The sequence below is a fragment of the Megalopta genalis genome, chromosome 11 (genome assembly GCF_051020955.1).
Source record: "Megalopta genalis isolate 19385.01 chromosome 11, iyMegGena1_principal, whole genome shotgun sequence".
NCBI classification, from domain to species: domain Eukaryota; kingdom Metazoa; phylum Arthropoda; class Insecta; order Hymenoptera; family Halictidae; genus Megalopta; species Megalopta genalis.
Window position 1 is genome coordinate 8,831,175 of NC_135023.1, and position 26,270 is coordinate 8,857,444.

At 41.8% G+C, this 26,270-nt stretch overlaps 1 protein-coding gene across 19 annotated transcripts in view; it reads left to right on the forward strand.

Annotated features, from left to right (window-relative positions):
* Positions 1 to 26,270, forward strand: part of Liprin-gamma (liprin protein kazrin) — a 239,525-nt gene that overhangs the window by 40,877 nt on the left and 172,378 nt on the right. For 18 of the 19 annotated variants that reach the window (XM_076525099.1, XM_033480137.2, XM_033480138.2 and 15 more), the window contains exon 3: positions 15,498 to 15,524. The exons of the other annotated variant lie outside the window; for it this stretch is intronic. The gene's annotated coding sequence lies outside the window, so the exon portion shown is untranslated. The remainder of the gene's footprint in view (positions 1 to 15,497; positions 15,525 to 26,270) is intronic. 19 annotated transcript variants of the gene reach the window in all.

A 26,270-nucleotide genomic window follows, 5' to 3' on the forward strand; every position in this document is an offset into this window, starting at 1 on the left:
CTCGCCACCCTCTCGCCGCTCGTCTTTGTCAAACGCCCACGCAAAGCGGCTTACGGCTAATACCAAACGAGGATCAGCCGGCCCGATGAAAAGAAGCTACAGCCGTAATCACGGGGCTACGATTTTCTGGTCACCTGGCCGGTGTCCGAGGCGCGTCCGAGCGCGCATTAATTTCCCACCCGCCTTCCCATTAGGCGTAGAAAATTCATTCGGTGACCGTCGAAAACGAAAGTATCGATTTTACGACGTGATCAATGCTCCCCCCCCCCCCTCGGATTTGACGCGTTCGTTACAAAAATAATTGGATCGTACGCGGGACGGTACGAATGTTAAAGGAATTGTAAATAAACTGCAGCGTTATTTTTATCCTGTTAAAGTACGATATCGACGGTTCAGGCAATTTTTATTTTGCATAAAAATCCGCTGTTCGGCTGTTTATACGCAGAGTTTTGTACCATTCGAATCGCTTCTTATTTGGACAATTATTCGAACGAGTAAATAATTGAATGATTTTCGCCGCGAATGAATAATCGAATAATTTTGGTCGCGAATGAATAATTGGATCGTTTTAATCGCGAATGAATAATCGAATCATTTTAATCGCGAATAGTTTATTCAGGAGTAATGGATTTGCGAATAGTAATCGCTCGCGAATAAAATGTTGCTCGACTTTATATATAAATATAAGAATATAATATATATATATATATATATAAAACTCGCGCTCTTAGAGAGATTTTATATATTATAGCGCGAGTAGAGAGTTTATTAGATTATTGGTATTTTATTTAATTTATTAGATTATTAGTAGAGAGATATTTTATATGTATTATTATATATTATAATATAATAATATATAATCAAACTCGCGCACTTAGAGAGTTATTATATATTATTATATTATAATATAATTAATATATAATATATTATAATATAATAATATATAATATCTCTCTAAGTGCACGAGTTTGATAAATAACTCATCGTCGAAGCGCCGGACTCGTGTCTAGACCCGATAATATCACGATTTCCGATATTTCCGTCCCCGATGCTTCTCTCTTCTGCTTAAAGATCGATCTCGGATCGCGCGGAATGATTTTGTGTCGGACGAGGGTCGCGCGACCGTACGAAAGTGAATTTTTCCCGATGCCAGGAATCGACCGCTTTGCGCGAGGACTCGGCTCTTCTCTCCTCGTTTCGGGCTTTTGATACACACCGACCGACCGGCAGTTTTCCGGTGATCAGGATTCCGTGCGAACGGTTTCATATCGAATTCTCATATTTTTCCGAGAACCGGCCGCCGGGCTTTAATTAATTCTCGCGGCACTTTCGACCGTCGCTTTCGTTGAAACGATGCCGCGAATGGATTGTTAATCGAATGCAAATTCCGTTCGAGGGACTGCGCCGAGTTTGTGCTACGATTATCGACGGGCGAGCCTGGCTTTCGTCTATTTAGACGCGTTTTCGCGATGTCAGCACTTTGCCAACCGAACGACCGGATCTCGCCGTTTTAATAAACGTTCGGTGCCGCACGACGCTAATTTTTAACTAGGTTTTTCAGATTCATTTTTATTGCGATGTATTGAGCAAATTGAATGTTATTGGGATTTGTAGAATAGAGAATAGCTGGACCAATATTTCCTATGGTAAATTTTCACTTTCTAGTTTCGGTGTCGTTAATTAAACGATTTTGATATCGTATGAATATTCGGCGCTTAATGTGTTAAATTTAGTCGCTCGATGAACGAATGGAGAAATCTCCGAATTTAATGTTTAAAAATTAGTTCTTACGTTAATGTGCATTCAACTTTCTTAATTTTATCAAGATTTTGCAGCAGATACGAATATTGAAAAAATAATCGACGTCTCATAAGTTTGTATTGCAGCATTAAAAAATTTCACTGAATAAAACACTTCAATTTCACGAAATTTGTCAGGTCCGATTAAAATCCGATCCGATTAAAATCCCTCATCCTAAAATATATTAAAAAAACACATATATATACATTGCTTCAAAGGTTTCAAAAGTCCTTCTACCGATTGAAACCGCAGCAGCCGATTTATCTTGCAAACACACGAAACCCGCAGTCCATTTATCCCTACTATTATTTACAATAATACCGTTGAGAAATCCACGAATCGCCGTCCTTTGCGCGAAAGTTTCAATCTCCAACGAACGACGAACAGACTTGTTAATGACCCGCGAGCGAAGAGTAACGAAATGGCAGCCGGGGGATAAACGACTGAACCGAGTGAATCGTGAAGTGTTCTCGCGAGCCGTTTTTTTTTCGCCGATGAAGCTTCAAACGGAGGACAGATCGAAATAATTAAACCCTCGGCGAAGAATAATCTAGCTTACAAAGAGATGTTTTAATCGGCTTTCGGTGGACCGCGCGAGGGATGGAACTACCCTTATCCGTGATGCGACTCTCCGGGCTCGCCAGTGCAGTAATTTCTCCCGAAAATGTTTGCAGTCGAAATCGAAACACGCGGATTCGAGAATACTAATAAGTCGCGCTGTGACGCGATTCGTCGAATCTTGCGGCGCGTTTTCATAGAAATTCGAGGCATTGAGCAAAAAAGACAGTGGCCAGCGTGCCGGTGCATGTTAATATGGACACATAATAATGGTAATGCTAGAATAAAAGCGAAGAAAATTTAGGGGCCACGTGACACGATTCGAAGGCAATTCGGAGGCCAGATGCGATTTGGAGGCAATTCAGAGGCCACGTACGATTTAAAGGCAATTCGGAGGCTACATGATACGATTTGAAGGCAACTCGGAGGCCACATGCAACGATTCGAAGGCAATTTGGAGGCCACATGCCACGATTCGAAGGCAATTCAAAGGCAATAGGCCACGATTCGAAGGCAATTCGGAGGCTATATACAATTTAAAGGCAATTCAGAGGCTACATGATACGATTTGAAGGCAATTCGAAGGCCACATGCAACGATTCGAAGGTAATTCAAAGACCACATGCCACGATTCAAAGACAATTTAGAGGCCACACACAATTCGAATGCAATTCGGAGGCCATATACGATTCGAAGCCAATTCGGTGTCCACAAGCCACAATTCAAAGGCAATTCGGAGCCCACAAACCACAATTCAAAGGCAATTCGGAGCCCACAAGCCACAATTCAAAGGCAATTCGGAGCGTGGCGGCGGTTCGGCTCGCGCGTTTCGAGCTCGACGCAACCTCGTCGCGCGAAGATAACTTTGTTACCGTGTCGCAAACAAAATATGCTTTTCACTACCGGAACATTGTTGTCCACGGAGTCGCAAATCCGTTACAGGCTTGTTCACGCCAGATTTACATCGAATTGCGGAGTTATCGCGGGGCACGCGAGCCGCCGCTGCCGCTTCGGCTCTTTCATTAGCCGCGACGGTTCCTCGTAATATCATCACCCGATACATTGTCGCCGTGCCTCGGTTTTAATAAGCACAGCGTCCCGCCGCAATTAGAGACCGGATAGATCGTTTCGGGAATTTATCGTCCTGGGTCAGCCGTTTTTCGATTAAACCTTCCGCCGCTACGCGGCCGACGAGCTTCGCCGCGTTCCTTTATAGACCAGCGGTGCAAACGCGCGGACGCGAATTACATATTTCGGAGCTGTTTGCGACTCGTTCGCGCAACAATATATGTACGTGGATACGTTACGCCGGGATATTTCTATATTATTCCGCGGTCCGTTCCGCCGTTACCGAATAACACATCGTTAATTGGCTTTAAACAACGTTACGAAACGGAGCGCTGCGATATGCGAACGCATCCTCAATTAGCGATCGTCGAACCGATCTAACCAGCCGTGCGACTGTTAAGAAAATCGTTGGCATTAACCCTTTGGGATTTATTTTACAGTGCCGAGTGGCATTTTTTATAAATCTAGCGCCTCGTTCTTTCATCTCTTTCTTCTTCTTATTTCGTTTCTTTCTCTTCAACTTTAGTTTCTTGATTTTGGCAGTGGAAGAATCTAATCTTTGCTTCGGTTTAGAACAACGTTCACATTTTTTAGTGAATCACGTATATGGATTTACGATCAATTTTAAGTCCTCCGAGCTGCTATTCTTCACAGCTAACAGTAAGATTTGTTCGCGAAATCGATAACGAACGTTCGCAACGTCGTCGACGAGAAAACAACGACGCCTGTCATTTTTAATCGACAGTAATGCAGTTCCTTGTAATCAGCCATATTAAAAGCACGCGTTCATTTAGCTAACAAGCTACCGGATCAATCACATAGGCGCCCTGCGAATTATTCCGACGCCATGAAAACAGCACCGAGAACAACTCAATTGTCTCTTTTCTCAAGGTCTCGCGATCTTTCAGCATTCTTACAACAGCAGGAAAAAATAAAAGAAAGTATCGGAAATCAGTCTCGAGCAATTTCGACTAATTTGACAGTGTTAAATACACCTCTGTGACCCGTAGGAACTCCCACGACCTTTCCTTCAGCCATCGAAGGCCGACAAGGCTCTAACCCTTTGACAACCGATGCTCGCTTGCGATCTTTCAGTATTCTTATAACAGCAGAAAAAATAAAAGAAAGAATTTAAAATCAGTCTCTAGCAATTTCGACTAATTTGACAGTGTTAAACACACCCTCGCGACCCCCAGGAGCTCTCATGATCTTTCCTCTAGCCATCGAACATCGACAAAACTCTAACCCTTTGACAACCGATGCTCGCTTGCGATATTCCAGCATTCTTATAACATCGGAAAAAAATAAATGAAAGAATTTAAAATCAGTCTCTAGCAATTTCGACTAATTTGACAGCGTTAAACACCCCCCGCGACCCTTCAGGAGCTTCCACGACCTTTCCTCCAGCCATCGAACACCGACAAAACCCTAACCCATTGACAACCGATGCTCGCTTCCAAATGCCACGTCCAATTAGCATCGAGCCGACGCTCCGCGGCTCTGCCAAAATCGCTGGCAAAGTTCGCGGTCCGTCCGGCGTTCGGTAGATCGAGCGATCCAAGAACGATCCTTGAGGGTGTTGGTCTAGCATCACCGGTAACCAGTTCCCGATAGGCATCGCGGCAGTGCCAGGCACAGGCATAGGGGGCCTTCGTTGGCACAGGGGCCACACGTACACACACGCGGGGCTCGTTCGTCGGGGGTGGCACGCGAAGTCGACGGGGGTCCCGGTTTCGATCCTTAATAACGGTAAAATCGGCCGAAAAGCCGCGGGCCTCTGTATTTCCATCGAATCAACAGTTCCGCTGGTTCGATCATCCCTCTTGCTCTCGGGCTCCTTGTCTTCGGCGAGCAACCGGTTCCCGTCGCTCGTCCTCGTCGCTCCTGCAGCCAGCTTGTGCGCGTGCCGCACCACGCTGCCGGCCCCTGCACGCCCTGCAACCCGCCGCGGTATTGATCCACGAGGCACCACCAGCAACCCCCCATCCTACGCAGTCTATCGAGTTCCGCCCCTGCGGGAGTAGGATTGTGGCGATGGTGGAGCGCCGGTGAGCCAGGACGGCGTCGACGACGACGGGTTGCGCGGGTGTTGGGCGGCAGAGCGACGCGACGCGCCGCGTTCGTGTGCTGGTGTGCAGCTGGAGGGACTCGAAACTCGAACCAAGAGGCCAAACTAAACCGAACCAACCCCTACCTTGAACCGGGCCGCGTCCCGAGCGGCTGCCGGCTGCCCTCCGCTCCGCCGTCCACCCACACTCGAGCACTCACAGCCTCTCACAGATGCACCAGCCACGCGGCCCGAGCCGCATAAAAACGCTCGGAGAGAGAGAGAGAGAGGGAGAGAGAGAGAGACGCTCGCGCGAGCCACACGCGCGACCACGGTCCCGGATATACAATACGACGCGGGGCCTCACGGGCCGACGGACACGCGTGAATAGTCCTCTATGCGCATTTTTACGCGCGCACGGCGATACCGACTGTATCGCGGATTCTCGTTAGCCCCCCCGTACCCCGTCGTTCCCCTGTCTGTCTCTTGTCCACCATGCCATGGTGCCACATTCGCGCGAAATAAAGAGCGTAACGCGGTTTTTGAAGCATCGGTTGCGAATATGCTGAAGTATAGTAGATAATTCGTTAAAGTTGACGAATTCGACGGAATGAAGGACGTTCTCTGTAATTGACGCTCGAATTGAGCACGAAAATGGGCAATTTCGGGAGAGGGGTTGCAATTGTTCTTGTCTTGCGGAGGGTTTTTATAGTGAGAATCGTGTAGGGGCAATTATTATGAAAATTGGTAGCTATGAAAATGATCTCGAGGCTCGAATAATATATAAATAATATTATAATATAATAATGTAGTAATATAACAATATATTATAATAATTCTCCGCGTAATTGACGCTCGAATTGGGCACGAAAATGGACAATTTGGGGAGAGGGGATGCGATTATTCCTGTCTTGCGCAGGGTTTTTATAGTGACAGTCGTATAGTGGCAATTATTATGACAATCGGTGGCTATAAAAAGGTTCTTGAGGCTCGAATAATACATAAATAATATAACAATATAATATTATAATAATGCAGTAATATAATAATATAGTAATATAATAATGTAATAATATAATATTATAATTTTATAATGATGTAATAATATAATATTATAATATTATAATAATGTAATAATATAATATAATAATATCTCCTCTTTCCCAAATTGTCCATTTTTTAACACAACCTGAGCGTCAATTAGGGCGTCTTTATCGCACAACGCGAGCGTCAATTAGGAAGACTTTATCGCACGATCTGTGCGTCAATTAGGAAGACATTACTCAGCGTCAGTTACGGAGACTCTACTCAGCGTCAATTGGAGAGACATTCCGGCAACTCCAAGAATCGCCGCAATTTCCTTAACGCCTGCAAATTCGCGTAGGTCGAGAGCAGCTCGAGAACCGATTGTCCGAAAAAATCGTCGATTCTCGTGACCAACATTATGGCAAAAGATGCCACTGGCTCGCCGATAAAACCCGGTGATTCGTCGCTGCTCTCGCCGGACCGGTCGATACTACTCTCTGGCACGGTGAACGGGGCTCGCTGATGCTTATGGCCGGATTCAATTGCCGATCGCTGGCTGATCTTGCTCTCGTCGAACGGTTACTGTTATGGTTCTTTTTCGAGGAGGGACGCGAGAGGCGAGCTACGTACACACTCGTATGGAATAGGTACATCGGGTTTCGGGACTTACGGGCTGGCGGTTCGATTCTTGTGCTTACGCTGCCGGAATTGCTGCTTCGTCGGGCTGTTGCGATCGGATAGCCAGCGAGAGAGTTACTTGTAACCGGGGGTTAGCATGTCGGGGGGATGTTGCTGATCCTGTTGCCGGAGGGAACGATTAGGGTTATGCGCGTTTGGAGGAACGATCCGGCGATCGGCGAAGGTCTGTGTCCGCCTTGGTCTGCGTTGCCTCGCCGTTGAATTGATAGCTGCTGCGAACTTACGATGCTCGGCGATCCTTATGGTTATGGCAGCGAGAATGCTGGCGCGATCGTGTTGTTATTGTGGAGGATCGACTAGCGGCACGTTTTGTTGGAGGAAAGGGTCTGGTAGACGCAGAAATTAGGTAGTTTGGTCAGTGTGCTTGCTTAGCGTATACTTGCTTTGTATAATTTGGTCGGTGAATTTGTGTATCAGGTGGCGATTCTTATGGTGTGGCATTTACGGTGTTGCACGAGCGAATTTATAACGTGGAGAAATGTTTATTCTTCTTGTTTCTTTAGTTAAATTAGTCTAAAGTCTTCAGTTGATGTCTTGTCAAGTCTTTAGTACCAAGGTTGACCAGTCTATAGACCCTAGAGATTAGGGTCTTAACCGAATTGTGGATCCTTATACATATGTTTTATATTTTACATATTATTCATACCTTTATATACATATTTTTATCTCCATCTGTAAATTTTAACGAAACATGTACGAAACATAGACACATATGTGTTTCGTTTTACATTTTATTACATATATTATTCTATATTTATTATATATATTATTTTATATTTATTTGACATTTACTATATATTTTATCATATATATTATTTTATATTCATTTTATATTTTATCATAAGAGGAAGCAGGGGATGATATTATGTTATGGCAAGCTTATTGACAATATTAATAACAATAATATTAATATTACGAAACATTAAATATATAATATTAATATCATTATTATTAATATTGTCAATAATCTTGACACAACATAATATCATCCCCCTGCCTCCCCTTTTGCAGAACAATTTCGCAAACGAAGTTCGCCTAATTCAGCTCGCTTTATTCCGCTGTTACCTAAAAGGAAGCAGGACCGCCACTGAAAATACAGTGTCAAAAGCGCGAAACGTTCCGCGTGAAAAGCGACGAAACACCCGCGGGAACAACGTTTCAATAAAAATCGAGCGTTTCGGCGGCTAATTCGAAGTTCGGAGGCTAATTAGCCGGCGGTACGAGGGATCGCGCGGGTGAAACAGGAGTTTTAATTGGTTATTTATCGCGAAAGTTCGTCACCCGAGATCCTCTTTTTTAGCGTGGCTCGACGTGGGCGACTTTTCTCCCTTCGTAGGTTGCGATCGATTACCACCGACAGCTCCTCGATAGCCAACCCCCGTGCTCGCTTTCCAGTTTAGCCTGTTGGCTTCCAGCACGTTAGACACTCGTGTGTATCGGGCGCTCTCTCTCTCTCTCGGTCTCTATCTCTTTTTTGATTTCTTTCTCTCTCGGTCTTTTTTTCTTTCTTGGTTTCTTTCTCCGCCTCGGTCTCTCTCTCTCTCTCTCTCTCTCTCTCTCTCTCTCTCTCTCGGTCTCTATTTTTTCTCTCGGTCTCTATTTTTTCTCCCGTTCTCTATTTTTCTCTCTCTCGGTCTCTCTCTCTTTCTTTTTCTCTCGATCTCTATTTCTTTCTCGGTCTCTCTCTCTTTCTTTTTCTCTCGATTTTTATTTCTTTCTCGGTCTCTATTTCTCTCTCGGTCTCTATTTTTCTCTCGGTCTCTCTCTCGGTCTCTCTCTCGATCTCTATTTCTATCTCTGTCTCTCTCTCTCTCTCTCTCTCTCTCTCTCTCTCTTTTTCTCTCGGTCTCTATTTCTTTCTCGTCTCTCTTTCTCTCCCTCGGCCTCTCGTCTCGGCTGAAACGCGTGTACCTGTAGCTTCCGACGGCGACGGCGGCTCGCGAATTCGTAACGCGAGCCGACACCCAGGTAGCGTCTCCCGGGAGATTTCTGCTCGCTGACACACTGACTTGCCAGCGGTGGCCTGCGGTCTGCGGTCGCTCGATCGATAGTTTCTTTTCGGGAACTATCTCCTCGGAGAAACCCGACAGGAATTCCAACGAATACGTGCACTCTCTCTCTCTCTCTCCCTCTCTCTCTCTGCCATCCTTTCTTCCTGTTTCGAACTGCAGCGACGGCAAAAGTTGCGGTCGCATCTGTCGGATTTCGAAAACGCGGGGTCCCGCGTGCATTCAACGATCCGCGAGCTGAAACACGAAACGCGCCACTCCGCGGGATTAAAATATCGGCGCGTTATCGTCGGGCTATCGTTCTGTTTGCTATTGTTTAATTAATGCTGTTTTATTCCGGATATTGATGTTACTATGCGATGTTAATGGTGTTAATGATACTAATGTTATTGATAATATTATATTGTCGAAAAGAGAACAGAATTTTATTAGAACTTAAAAGAACGGAATAGATAATAATTAAATCTAATAACTAAATTAAAACTAAACTAAGTAATAATTAAAGTAACTAAAGTGATAATTATAATAATAGTAAAATGTATACTATATAAATATAATAGTGTAGTAGTATAAATATGTATTATATATTTTATATAAATATAAAAGTATATATAAAAATATATGAAACTAAATATATAAAAATAATACTAATAAAAAAATGATAAACTACTGGTAATAATTAACTATTATATACCAGTAATATTAATATTACTATGATTCAATTCCGGAGAAAACGTAGAACATTAGAATGAACTATGCCTTAATAAATACGATTACTATTGTAAAAAACTGAGAAATTATAGTTGCTTTTCGACTTCATTGTGCATCTATCACCGGAATATAAATCGTCTAACTCGATCGTAGGAAGTTGAAAACGTATTTCTTCGGAATTTCGTTTCCCAGTCACTCATTCCGGTGGTGAATGCATAAAATCATTATTTAAGCGTTTATCGTCGCGACGTACTCGAAATTACAGCGAGATCCAGCGGTGTAATATTCGACACTATCCACGGAGAAATCAGTGAATTTTCGTTGCTAAGGAAGAGACCGGGGAGAGAAGAGCCGAAGTTGGCAAAGCGACCGGTCGGCCTCTCATTTTCATTCGTTTACACGCCTTTCGCTCGTCGAATAAAAAGGGGTGGAAGTCGGGTTCCGGCACTCGAGAGCGAGGCTTCCTTGTCATCCCTTTATCGCGCGGTCGAATTCTCTGCGACTCCCTTTCGTCTTCCGTCCACGCCCCCGCGCCAGGGTAAACAATACTCGAGCTTTTTGTGCTGCGTGCCCCCCTTTCCCGAGCGATTCTCTGGAAAGTGGATTCGCGATGAATTTCTTTCGGGGAGAGGTTAAACGCCCGAGGATGCTTCAGATACCGTAATCAAACGTCGCAGCATCGTATCGAACTAAACGTCGCAGCGTCTAATTACTTTCCCCTAAAATTTGTCACTGAAATAGTGAGATGGGTCTGGTGATTTCTGTCTAGCTAAATCGGAATTTTTTTTTATTAAGAATTCTTTGTTTAACATCGTTTATTGTAACGCTAATATATTTATATAATCGTATAATTATCCTTATTTTATATTTATTATGTATTTTTTCGTTCGTACTTAATATTTATCTAATCGAGTATGAATGAAATATGTAATAAATATAATATAATATATATGATAAAATATATAGTAAATGTCAAGTAAATATAAAATAATATATGTAATGAAGTATAAATAAAATATATAATAACTATAAAATAATATATATACTAAAATGTAAAACGAATATATAATCAATATAGAATAATATATATAATAAAATGTAAAACGAATATATAGTCAATATAGAATAATATATATGTAATAAAATGTAGAACGAATATATAATAAATATAGAATAATATAAAATAATATATAGAATAAAATATAAAACAAATGCACAATAAATATGAAATAAATATAGAATAATATAAAAGAATGTATATATGTAAAAAAATATAAATAAAGTGTATAATGAATATAAAGTAAGCATCGTCGAGTCGAAACGGGGGACAATGGGAAACGCGTGTATCCCTTAGGATAGGCCCGCGGGAACCAGACCGCAGGTCCACCCGGTGCCTTATGGGAACCCCTGCAACCCCCGTAAGCGCGTCGCTCCGCGCCGGTGTTACGGTGATCGATCGGGTTTCGCCCGCGGAGCCAATTATCTCCCTCCGCGTCCGGAATATATAACCGCGGTTTCCTGAAAAGAATCGAAAAAACCGGCGGGGCCCGATCGTTTGTTCAACGTATTGCGGTCCGTGCGAACTGCCAGCCGACTGATGAAGTAATTTCTGGAGGCTCGAAAGGCCGTCCGACGATCGAAAGGGAACGCTTTTTACCGATCCCGCAATTGAAACCCAGATCCGACTATTTCGACCGCCTCTCTGCTTTTTTTCCCTCCCTCCCTCCCCTTCCCACCCCGACCTCGACCGAGCATTTGGATGATCCGCGCGCCCGCTGTCGGAGACAGAATACGGGGTTGAATGGGGTGTAACCAGCCACTTCTTTCACGCGAACCTAGTAAATCGCAGTTTTCAATTTCCGATACGAGTCAGCCGTTCCGAAGATTGTTGCTAGGAATAAATAGGACGGCTCCGATAAAAATGTATCAGAGCTAGATTTTAGTAGAACAAGAATTTATCTGCACAGGAATTGATATGGGAAATAATCGATTTGAATAAAAATGATAGGGTGCTGCGTGAATTCGTTCGCAGTTCGTAGAAACGATCCTGCTCGATACGCGTCGGTTTCGAGAATTTTTCAAAAGAGATGCAACGATCCTGCAAAGTTTAAACTTTCCGGGGTATTAGCATTGGTCTTCGTAAAGTACACACGAATTTTTTCAGCACGCTGAAGCGATGTTACATCGTCCGTTTATGGTTGTTCATCCGAGAGCTCCGCGGAGGAAGCACCGGATCTAACGCCAAGGATATAGATCGTGTTCCAAACGCGATAGAGTGGCGAGAAAAAATCGTAGACCAAGTTTATCGGTCTCACCGTAAAGAGGAGAGTCCAATCTTCAAATCCACGGCAATTCGAAGCGCGAGATAAATTTTCCAAGGCCCACAGGAATTTTCGAATCCGAACAATCTCTCTCCTCATTTTTCCACCCCCTAAGAAAAAGATCGCTGTGCAATTTCGATGGATACCGCGACAACAGCCTGAAACACCGACAATTTCCCCTCCATTTTCCGCATCTTGTAACCAGAGAATCCCGATAAAAATATCAACGGTCGCGGCGTTACGTCTCGTTTGTATACACGGCCCGCTCGCGTTCTGAAAATCGTAGCGCGCGCGCGTCGAGCGCAGAACGGACCGTCGTGACCCGCAGACGCGAGTTCGCCGAGGATGAAAAGGAAAGACTGTGTTTTTCGAGGTCGCGGAAGTGGGTGGACCCCACGAAATCCCTGACCTTCCCTTCATGCGAGCCGTATCGCGAACAAGTGTTCTCCGTCGCGGCGATATCGAGCCGGTCCCGACATCGCCTTGCCGCCGAGTTAAGTCGAAAGAAAAGCGGAACGCGGGGGGCGCCGAGAGATAAAGCGATTCCCGTCTACGCTGATCGAAACGGCGCTGTTCGATCGATCGATCCCCGCGCCGCAGCCGGGAAAATTGGAGCGACGGGCAACGGACGCTCGGCCCGGTTCCACCGCAGACGGAGAATAACGGGTATCCTGTCGATAATAAATCGTTTCCTCGTCTTCGACGCCTCTCACGTAGCAAATGAACCCCGGCGCCGGGGCGCGGGGAATTCCCGGCGCCAATTTCGGGCCGTTTCGACGGACGTCAAACCGATTCGTCCCCGCTCAAACCAATTTTCCGCGCGTTGTTTCGCCGAGGAAAACCGCCGTCGACGCGACGCCCTTCGACTCGACCCCGGAATTCCTTCGAGGATCCTGTCTGTCAGGGTTCTCTTTCCCCTCCTCCCTCTCGTAGACGAGTCCGACTTGTTGCTACAAACCGTTTAAATTGCGTTCGCAATTACTCTCCTCGCGAGAGACGTATTTCGCGGCCTGGTCGCATTCGACCGTGTCGGACCTTCGCCGTTAGGAATTTCGTAGTTTTCAGCGTTAATTTTCTATGTCGTCTTGATTTCCGGAAGTTTACGAGTCTCGAAATTTGCCGGGAGAACCGAAGTTCGACGACGAAAAATAATTAAATAAAATAAAATGAAATAAAATTTCGCAGGAAAATAGAAAATCATTCGAGCTTGATTTTTGCGCGCTTTCGACTTTTACACGTTTTCCCGGAGCACGGATGCTTCTCGCTCTATTTTTAGAGCGGAGAATTTCGCATTTGAGAGCGTCCATTACTGTGTTATTTTGTCTTTTGCAGAGTAACGTGTGAAATTATTTATATTAATAAATATGAATATTAACCCTTAACGGTCCACTGCCGCCATACACGCGGCAGAAATCAATAAAACCGTAAAAGCTGGCAGGAAGCATTGGAAGAATAGGCGCGATTGTTTCGATGAAAATATATCGACGAAGTTTCATTTAAAAAATGAATATCTCTTCTCAATATTTGATACAAAAGTTTTCAGTACAAAATTTCTCTTCGTCTGAAAAACTGGTCTTGGCAGTGTGTAAACTGGAAATAAATAGTTTTGGTTAAGCCCAAGGGTTAAGAAATGTTAAAAAAGACTGTAAAAGCGTTCGTTTATTTTAAAGGAATCGAAGAGGTTCCCGACGTTCTTTGCATCGCAGAAAATTGGACAACAAAAATGGACAATTTGGACAGAAGAGACACAATTGTTCGAGCCTCGCGGCTCGTTTTTACGGTTACCGATTGCCGGCGACGATAAAAACGAGCCGAAATCGTCCATTTTTGTGCGCAATCTGAGCGCGAATTACGGGGAGAAATTACTGTAACCCGTAAAAAAAAAAGAAGAAAAACACGGCACACGTTCGAGGATTAGGGGATTAGCACGCGCAGATTCATAGAGGCACGTGAAATCTGCTGTAAAATAACACGGTTTCGTAAATTCGTCCGATCTCGTTCTTTTCCTTTCTCTTTTCTCTTTTTTCTTTTTTTAACGATCGAACGAACTTATTTGCAAGCGGAGAGAATAGATTGGAGAGTCGCATCAAGGACAATTTGAACGGCGAAGCGATAGGAGAGAGCGGAGTAATTGTCGCGGGTTGAATAGGCGCGCTTTTAAAAGGGAAAAAGTTCGACGGGCCTTCGAGTTTTTTCGATTTTCTCGATTTCCCCGGACGTTTTCTTCGTGCACGTTGTTGTCGCACCGGCGCGGCCCGACGCGGCCCGACAGCGGCGCGGAAACGTTGCCGGCATTTATCGCTGTCGTAGGATCTGTTATTGGATTTCCACTCGGTTGAAGCTTTCGCCTGTTTCCTCGGCGGGAACGATTAAAAGAGGGTTCCTTGAATGCGTCCTGACGAGTATCTGATCTGATACCGAAAATACTTGCGACACCCCGTGGAAATAGGATTGCGTGATTCGAGAGGACGCGTAATCAACGCTGTGATAAAGCCGGAGGAAAGTTTTCAGACCGCCTCGAAAGTACACGCCCTATTAAGTGTCCATCGATTCCACGGCTTTCGTTTCGTTAACAACACTCGAGATTCCTTCCAGAGATTTCCCCGATGATCGTTACTGGATCGCGGATTTTTATGCAGATCCTTGATCAACGATATTCTCGAGAGAAGGAACTTTTCGTCGACGATCGATTTTTCGACGAGAACGTCGAAATGCTCTTTGTTGCACCGAATTCGCAAACGGTTCGAATTTTATGCAGTCACGTTGCACCAAATTCTGTGTGGTTGGAGTTAATTAATTTGTTCATTTATTGCTTATTGGATGGGAAATCAAATCCTCGATAGTATAATATGTAAATTGATAAGAAAGTAACAATGAATTTAACGAATTTAAGTTCACGACAAATGTTAACTTAGATTCGATTAGGTTATATTAAATATTGACTAGAATTGTATTATATATAATTATATATACATATAAAAATATTATAATATATATTGTATATATTATTATATATAATTATATATACATATAAAAATATTATAATATATATTGTATATATTATTATATATAATTATATATTAATCACAAATTTTTTGGTAATAGCGTTAAAGAATCGAAGCACAGTTTTACAAGCATCGATTAATATTAATATTAAAGTAATCATCTTGAAAAGATGATATAAATATTAACACGCTATGCAAATTACAGGCGAAAGTGATGCTTTCATTTTCATTCAATTATTTTCTCTTTTTTCAGGAAGGAAGATCGTGGACTTTTTCTATTGTAAGTCTCCCACTTTTACATATTTCAATTATATTTTTCATTCAATCATTCTTTTTCCTGCTTCGTTACATTCGCGTGCCTCCGCTCTGTTACCATAAATTGCCGGTGAAATCGACGATTAAAAAATATGAAACCGTAAAAAGCACAGAAACGCTGCAGACCAAATACCGAATACACGAACATTTAATATATTGTTCTAAATTATAAATCGAGGCTTTAGATATTACAATGCAACACACGATTCCTGTAACACGTTTTTAGTTCCTTTCGAATTATTTCACTGTACGCGAAACAGTGAAGAGACATTTAGAAGATTTACAAACTTTTGTTATGAATGAATCCATATCACGTAATTAAATAAAAATAGATAACATAAAACAAGAAAATAAAATACAAGAATATCAAATAGAATGGAATAAACAGACTGCGGATTTCTCTGTAAAGTAAAAATTGCGTGCGTCGATTGCAAGAAATAGAAACTAAATGAAAAGTTCATTCTTGTTTTAACAATTTTATTGGCTCGAAGATGATACGATAATATTTTTAAATTATGCTACTTTCCTTACCATTTTTAATCGAAGCTACTTTGCCATAAATGCATGAAATCCGCAGTCTAAGAATAATATACATAAATTAAACTCAAGTAAAATACAGTTCATTGTTTCATAATTATATAACTATATAAAATATATATGATATAATTATATGAATATGTAATTATATAAAATATACATGATATAATTATATGAATACATAATTGTATAAAATATACATGATATAATTATATGAATATATAATTATATAAAACATACATGATATAATTATATGAATATATAATTATATAAAATATACATGATATAATTATATGAATATATAATTATATAAAACATACATGATATAATTATATGAATATATAATTATATAAAACATACATGATATAATTATATGAATATATAATTATATAAAACATACATGATATAATTATATAAAGTATATATGATATAATGATATGAATATATATAATATATATAATATAATTATATAAATATATAATAGTACAATACTTCATAATAACAAACACTGTTACGTTCCCACGAACTCGTTAAAATAATCAGCAAGAAAAATGAATGCGTACGTAGCCGCAGCACCTCGTGATCTCGCTTTTACCTCGCGCTAATTCGTAGAACGCTGCCCGCATTTACGGATTTCCCCGAACGATCGGAGAATCGCCCATCGAATCGAATAGCTGCATACGAAACAATAAGCCGCGCTGTACAATGCGAAAGATCGATGAGCAACTTGAGCACGGGATTACGGAGAATTCAGCGCCGCGAATACGTCCTCCGACCATCGCGGCGCATTTTCTCGCGAGCCCAAAAGGAAAATGTCGGCGTTCGGGAGGAACGCCGGAGAAATTCACGGGTCGGAAGTGGCCGTCCATCGGGGTCCCGCGGCGCGAGTTGAACGACCGATTTCTGCCCGAGGAGAGTAATCCGTCGATTAGGATTATCCCAGGATTATCTCGGTTGGCCATCTGTTCCCTTTCGTAGCTCGCCGGCGGATAGAACCGCGGCCGTCTGCGTTTTCTTCCTTACTCGCGAGCCTCCGTTGTCTTCGGGACAGCTCGCGAACTCGCGAAAAGACTCCTCCTCCCCCGCCGTCGCACCCTCCGTTCCCCGCGAGCCGCTACGTGTTCTCCGTCCCGCGAAAATTGACTTTCCCGCGTAACATCGTGTTCCACCCTCGCGCTTCTCGCTCACTCCCACCCACCCGAAACTAAATTAACTCCGCGACACGTCTGCGCGAGAGCACGCGAAAATACCGCGGCCGCGGAAACGTGAATTATTCGGCGAAACGGGCGGATCCGCGCGGAGGGGCACCCTTCCCCGTAGAGTTTCCCCGGGAATCTCGAAATTTCGACCCTTTGTGACGCCGAGTGCTCCCAAGACCGCGGTTCACGTTGCCTAATCCGTTTAAAGCGGAATTTCTTCTTCGCCCCGCGCGAATTATTGCTCGCGAAGCGGAGCCCTTCGCCGTTGTTGTTCGCGGCGCAATCGCTGCTTCCGGCGCGGGCTGATATCGCGCGGAAACGCGGAGAACGAATGGCGAACAAGCGGAATTGCGAAACGATTTAATGAAAAAAATTAGAAATTGTAATAATAATAATTTCTAATCCTTCGTAGAGAAAGGGGGTGTGCTTTTTACTTGAATTTAATATCGAAGGGGTGAGCATCCCCTTAGTTTCTCACGGCGTTCCCGCGTCTTAATTATTCTCAGCCTTGATTTTGATCATTAGGCGGAGCTTTGTGCAAATTCTCGTTTTCATATCGCTGCTCTAATTCGAAGTTGAATTGTTGAAAGTCTATATAATGAAGTTTAAAGAAAAAGGTATTTACAGTTTTATTTTCGAAAATAATAATTTGGATCTTCGGTGATGAATTTATTTGATGCAAATTAATTAATTGCTTTTTTATATTTAAAGATGTGTCAGCATTGCATTATCCGGATTGTACTATTTGGTATGAAATAATTGAATATCTCCGAAATCACGTTCTTTTTTTAAAATGTCCTAATATTAAATTATATCAGCGATATGTCATTTTACGAAAATTCGATTTCATGCTAAATCTCCTTCAACTTGTTGCTCGCTACAAAATGAATATAAAAAGTGTACTAAATCTTGTCAATTTATACGTTCTTTTAGAATCTTAATAATCTGCACACGCCATAAATAAATAACGATTCGCAGTCCAGTGATGCTTCAAAGATTTCGAAAAGATGAAGGGTTGAAATTGGGTGAATTTAGGTGAAAAAGGGGTTGAAATATTGCAGCTAATTTTCCTAGATCGAGAACATTGTTCTAGGAACGCTAATTATTTTTTGACGGTACAGAACGCTGCGGCATTTGTTGTCCAGACGACGAAAGTTCGTCGAAAAGAGAAGACCGTCCGGGGAAATAACGCGATCGAGTCGGCGTAGGCGCGACGAAATTCGCGGGACACCGTATTACCGCGGCTGAAATGAGAAAATGCGACCGTGCTCGGAAATCCATATTTTGTGCACGCATAAATGCATGGTCGGTAAAAAAAATGGCGGACATTGAAATATTTTTGCAGTCCGTTCGGCGACGCGCTATTCAATGTTCGTCGAAACTCGTTTTATCATTCAATTAACCGGACGCGTTGAAATCGCGTTGAAAATTCGACTCTGTTCGTGTTTTCGTTCGCGCACTTCGAAAACCGTGGCAGCCGAAACCGTGCCACGGGGTTGTAATTTCATTTTATTCGCGAGAACACGAAATCGAACGTTGACGATCTAAATGCGAGGCTCGTAATAATCAATTCGTACGCGACGCGGCTAGTTTAAAAAATGCAGCCTCCAATTAAAACGAGAGACCGATAAGTCGGACGCCGCGGTTTCTAATTAATGCGCGCTCAAGACTGAGAACTTAAATGCAGTTTATAAATGAATGCGTACGAGAGACCGGTAATTGATACGCGGGGTTTCCAATCAGTGCACGCCGGACTGACAAATTGAATGCAGTTTATAGCGAATGCATAAGAAAGCTGACGATTTAAATGCGATCTCTGATCGATGATATTGCAATGAAAATTTTATCCCTTTGGAATACCTTTCTAAGACGCTGGAATTTAATTGCATCTCGAGATTTCGTTGCAACTGCACGCTTGCATAATATATCTACTATTAGAAATATCTACTATTAATTACATAATATCTACTAGTACATAATATTTACTATTATATATTTTCTATTATACATATATATATATATATTAGGTGCAAATACTCCAGCTAATTTTCTTTTATTTCTCTATATTTTATATATTACATATTTATTATATTATTATAATATATAATATATAGAGAAATAAAAGAAAACTAGCTGGAGTATTTGCACCTAATACATGTAAATATATGATATAATAATATAATATATATATTATATTATATATAATATTTTTTATATAATAATATAATAATAATATAATAAAAATATGTTATATTATTATATATGTATTGTTCCTAGAACAATGTCCGCGAGCTCCGAAAATTACCCGAAATATTTGCACCCAATTTCAATCCTTCGTCCTTTCGAAATCTTTGGAACATTATCATTTCACTACGGATCATTATTTATTAACCTTGACACGTGCACACATATACATTATATCTCCATCATCCGCGATATGCCATTAGCGAGCACAGATCCATAAATTATCTCCCGATCGCAACAAGATCAAACAGATCGGGCCGTCGGTGTCACCGCGACGATCAAAGTGAAACGAAATTTCCTGCTTATTGTAAAAAAGATAGCACGGGATGTTTCAACTGTCCGGAGACGGATCTCGGATAAAGTCGTAATCAGCTTTCCGCTCGGAGACCGCAACAGTAAATCTGTTGATCGATATTCTCCATCCGCGATTAGTCGATCAAACTTTCATTGGATCATCGATTCGTCTTTCGTCCGCTGCTTCTATGATTTATTTGGCGGGCCGAGTCGCGCTCGTTATTAATTCAACCGATGTACAATCCCGACCTACTATCGCGACGATCGCTCGTCACGATAATCGAACAGCCATTACAGTAATCAGACAGGAAATCGTTCGTCGTATTTTAGACAGTTCTCGATTCGATTTTGTTGTAGCGGCTTCGCCAGCCGGGCTCGAACGTTGCGGATGCTGCGAAATGTTGCTATGCAGGTTTTTAGAGAGTGATCGAACGTTAATTTGCTATTATTATTATTTATTTATATTATTGTTGGATTATTATTATTTATTTGTATTATTATTGCATTATTATTACTTGTTTATATTATTATTATATTGTTATTACTTACTTATATTATTATTGCATTATTATTACTCATTTATACTATTATTGCATTATTATTACATTATTATTACTCATTCATACTATTATTGTATTATTATTACTTATTTATACTATTATTATATTATTATTACATTATTATTACTCATTCATTCTATTATTGCATTATTATTACATTATTATTACTCATTTATACTATTATTGCATTATTATTACATATTTATATTGTTATTATATTATTATTACATTATAATTACTCATTCATACTATTATTGTATTATTATTAATTATTTATACTATTATTATATTATTATTACATTATTATTACTCGTTCATACTATTATTGCATTATTTATATTATTACTGCAGCCACTAATATTTCAAACGAATTTTACTCTCTTCTATCGTAAAAAATATGAGACAATGCTTCAAAATTTCCAGCCTTCGCAATCAATTCATGGACATCGTCTGTAAATACGCGAGCTAGTTCACGTTATCATCGGACAAAGCAATTCCATGGATATCTGAGCTACTACAATCGAGTCCGTAGTTTTACAGGCAAATCCGCGCGTTTATAGGTTCATTCGAAGGAAGAGCAAACGATAAAAATGTTCACGACCTTTTCCCCGCTTCGTACAAATCTACCAGTCATCCATTTTATCCGCGTTTCCCTGATGATCGCGTTGCTATCGCGAATTCCACCTCTGCTTGGCATGCGCGCTGGAACACGTGAACGACTCGCGTGAGAAATATGTATCAGGCATGCAAATTTAATAATCTCGTTCCAAATGGACCTGGCATCCGTCCAGCGGGCATCGACGAAGCGCCGAAACTTTTGCACATCAATTTCCGTAAAAAAGCTGTAATAATTTTCCGCGACACCGAGGCACCCCGAGGCACCCCAAGCACCTCTTCTCTCGCAATGGGAAATCTGGAATCAGAATGAAAGTTCCGGTGAAAGTAAATTCCGCCGGAACAACAAAAGCTGTGCGAGACAGCAGGAAAAAAATTGGATATCCGACACTTTTCGCTATTTTAATTTAAATCGTCGTCGTTATATGCATATGATAAAAATTCTCTTCGTTACGCATACGATAAAAATTATCGTCACATACATGTACGATAAAATTTGTCGCCACTTACACACAGGATAAAAATCCTCGTCACTTACACATAGGATAAAAATTATCGTCACATACACGCACACACACGCGACAAAAATTGTCTTCGTTGCACATAGGATAAAAATTGTCGTCGCATACACGCGCGATAAAAATAGCCTTAGTTATACATAGGATAAAAATTGTCGTCACATACACACAGGACAAAAATTATCGTCACACACACATAGGATAAAAATTATCGTCGCGTACACACGGGATAAAAATTGTCGTCGCCACACGGACGATAAAAATCGAACAGCGCCGTCAAATAATTATTCGAAGATCGTCGTTTATTTTTTTTCAAAACGATCGAAAACATTGCCCGTTTCAAGAAGCGTCGCAAAATTCATCGAGGAATTTTTAGATCGTTCGACGCGTTGCTAGAACTTCGGCAAACTTAACGCGTTGCTAGAACTCATTATTATTGCATTATTTGCCTTAATTTCGGCGAACTAAACGCTTTGCTAGAACTTATTATTATTGCATTATTATCACTTGTTTATATCATTATTACATTGTTATTACTTACTTATATTATTATTGCATTATTATTACTCATTTATGCTATTATTGCATTATTATTACATATTTATATTGTTATTATATTATTATTACTTATTCATACTATTATTGCATTATTATTACATATTTATATTGTTATTATATCATTATTACTTATTCATACTATTATTGCATTATTATTACATATTTATATTGTTATTATATCATTATATTGTTATTATATTATAATTATACAACTTAAAGCAAACGGAACGGAACAAATGGCCGCAACGGAACAACGTAAAAATTGTTGGTCGGCATCGATTCCTCGAAATCGATTAAGGGCTTCGTCCGCGACGTTTGCAATACCTTCGCGGCGTATCGGGCGCTGCGGAGAAAATTGTTCCGCCATCAATTCGATACAAGGATAACGTTCGCCCGTTCTCTTCCCCGACATACATTTCCCCGATAATCGTTCCGGTTCGTCAGGTGAAACCGTGCATCCCGAAGAGGATTGGAAATCCTCGAATTCTGCCGTGTTCGCCGCGCGGAACCGGGTCCGAAGGGAAAATCGACGGAAATCTTTTCAATTTCGCGTGCCTTTCTAGTCCTGCGGATTACTGCGGTACTCGGAGTGATTCTTGAGGATGAAACGTTGCAGCCGTGCGACAATTTCGTTTTTTCTTCCCTCCCTCGCGCTCTAGCATCCCCCTCTTTCTCTCTATTTCTTTCTCCTGATTTCTCTCGCATTCTCGCGGCTCCCTCTTTCTCTCTCTCTCTCGCGATTTCTTTTGCATTCTTGCTTCTCTCTCCCATCTTCCTCTCTCTCTCTCTCTCTCTCTCTTGATTTTTCTCGCACTTCATATCTCCCCCTTTCTTTCTCTCTTTCTCCTGATTTCTCTCGCATTTTTGCAGCTCCATCTTTCTCTTTTTCTCTCCCGATTTCTTCTGCACTCTTGCTTCTCTCTCCCATCTCTCTCTCTCTCTCTCTCTCTCTTGATTTTTCTCGCACTTCATATCTCCCCCTTTCTTTCTCTCTTTCTCCTGATTTCTCTCGCATTTTTGCAGCTCCATCTTTCCCTTTTTCTCTCCCGATTTCTTTTGCACTCTTGCTTCTCTCTCCCATCTCCCTCTCTCTCTCTCTCTCTCGATTTCTCTCGCACTCTCACATCTCCCTCTTTCTTTCTCTCTTTCTCGATTTCTCTCGCACTCTCGCATCTCCCTCTTTCTTTCTCTCTTTCTCTCCCGATTTCCCTCGCACTCCGTATCTCCCTTTTTCTCTCTTCCTCTCTCCCGATTTCTCTCAGCTTCCTCGACCGGTCGAGAATATCCTCCAGCAAAGTATAATCGCCGGCTCTTATCCTTTCCTCCGCGCGACTGTTTTCAATTTAATCCTCGAGAGTAAATATTCCTCGATGGCCGGAACACTTTTTGATCATCCGCTCTCTCGTCCTACACTTTCGTTCTATCTCTCGCACTTTTTCGTTTCGTTTAGCAGAGATAGATAGATAAAGAATAAGAGAGAGAGCGAGCTCGACGTCGGATAATTTCATTGGACGAGGTGCCGACGCATTTAACCGGTTTCCCTGGATTTTTACGCGTTATACAATTTCGCACCGGCGCGGATCGATCGTTCGATTCGCTTTTTTACAGTTTCCCCCATTTTTTTTCCTTTTTTTTCCTTTTTCGGCGAAGCGGAGCCGTGTTTTGTAACCGTGCGTTGCCAGTTACGGGGATGGATAGAGGAAGCCCCTTTGACGCGCGGATCAACCCCGTTTATTTTATTATCAATACTTTGCTTTATCTCGCCATTTTGTTGCTGCGTTTCCACGGTGGACGGGAACGTTCATTCCGCGAAGCGTCGACAACAGCGGAGTTGCTCATTTCTGACTGAATATCGCCAACATTTTTTTTATATATTTTGTTTTTATTCTTCGTGGTTATTGAATATCGATCGGCGAATAGGAATGTTTATTGTACGAGGAGCCGACGTGAGCGGAGTCGCTCGTCTCCGGTTTTAATATATCATTTAATATCGTATATCTAATATTATTTCAGCCCACGCAATTTTTATATTGCTCTCTCTCTCTCTCTCTCTCTCTCTCTCTTTCTTTCTCTCTCCGCGCCGCTGCGTTTCACGGTTATTGAAACGCGGTGCCGTTTTCGCGGCGAATGGAATGTTTGTCGTATAAAAAGCAGACGCGAGCGGAATTCGTACCCTCCGCCTTAAAATTGCCTTCGATTCGTATTTTGATCTCGACCCTTGCTATTTTTACGTCTATGGCGATTAAAATGCTATTTTGTTATTTATAATATTATTCTTATTAATATATGTAATAATATTTATATGGTATGATATTGTTTCTATGGGGTAATTTAAATGTAATGCCATTTTATGGCACAAAATTGCCTTCAATTCTTATTCTGATTTCAACCCTTGCAATTTTCACGTCTATAGTAATTAAAACGTTATTTCATTACATATAATATTATTTTTATAATATTATTTCTATGGGATAATTAAAATGTAATGCCATTTTATGGCATAAAATTGCCTTCAATTCTTATTCTGCTTTCAACCCTTGCAATTTTCACGTCTATAGTAATTAAAACGTTATTTCATTACATACAATATTATTTTTATTATTCTATATAATAATATTTATATAATATAATATTATTTCTATGGGGTAATTAAAATGTAATACCATTTAACAGTGACCAAAGAACATTTGTTTCATGCAAAAATTCAATCGCAACGAACGCGAAATTTCGAAAATGCATTGCGAAACAAGAAGCCGTGGAGAAATCCTTTGTTGAAAATTGTCATGGCGATCTGCTTCGCCCGGGTTCCTACGATTTTCACATCGATTTTGCAACGAATAACCGACGGGAACAAAATCGTCCATTGCACCGGGGATCCAATAACAGCGATCCGACCCGGTTTCTTAAAATTACCTTCATTTCGTTTCATCCCGTCCGTAATTCCTGTAATCGTCATTTGATCGGCTCCCTCTCTCTCTCTCTCTCTCTTTCTCTCCCGAATTAAACAATTCCGTTTAATTCAAAACGGCAACAACAGAGTGCATCGGGTATCAAAGGATCGCGGAACGAGAAATTACGGTCTCGCCCCCTTTATTTCCGAATATTATTGTTTCGTTTCGCTGCCGCGGTCGCATAATTTTAATTTTAATTTCGCGATACCATTCGCGAGCGAGTGGCTGGTTTCGTTAACAGCCGTCGCGGGACGGGATAGGTTTCAAAGTGTCGCGCGATAAATTGCTTTCGGAATTATGGAAAACCGGGGCGGAGTTGGAACGCGGCGGCGCGAGCTGCAACGTCGTCGCCGGCTGCCTTACGTTTATTTTGTAAATGAAAACGATCGAACGGCGGCCGGTTTCGATCGCGCGCGTTTCCGCTCGTTTTTTTTTCGACTCGGGCAAGTTTATCGTCGCGGAGAGAGAAGAGCCGGCACGTCGAGCGACGCCGCGCCGAAACGTCCCCTTCGCGGCGGAACGCCTGTATGCATGCCGGTGTCCGCGCACGATCGTTTTTATCGTTATTAGCTCGTCCCTCGACGGATTACGCGTATTTCGATTGGATGAGCGGCCGGGGCCGAGCGAAAAATTCCCTTCGCTGCTTTCGGGATCTGTCCTGGAATCTTTAATCCGGGGGCGCGGATACGATCGCGCCGCCGCCGCGCCGCCGAAAGAGGACGACGCGCGATCCTGAAAAATTGTCATTGCCGCGGAGGGATTAATCTATGCCGGCCGGTGATATAGCGCGTCGAAACCGTGGACAGTGGCAATACGAGACGTAAAAATGACCCGAGCGTCGCCGCCGGGCCGCGGGATTTCGACGCAGAAAATTAACAAGTTCGTAAGGGTGCGCAACCCCCATCCTCCCCCCGGAAAATATTCCATTTGAAACGGCGATTAATCGATAGTACGGCGAAGCGATACAATGTCGGCGTTGTAATATATTACTGCGGGACGTAATAATTAATTTGAGGATTTCGATGCGCACTTCCGGGCGAAATCGACTGAATTCTCGAATTGAGGATTGTGTTTCGATGCACCGAAGAAGCCGTAAATATCGATAATACGTAATATCCGCGTTTCTATTTTCATTGCAACTGTTGCGACTTTAATGTTGTTCGATGCGGCGCATTTTTTGTGGCGACTGAAGTCTAGCGGTATTTTTATGGTAAATGGGAGAATTTATTGTATAA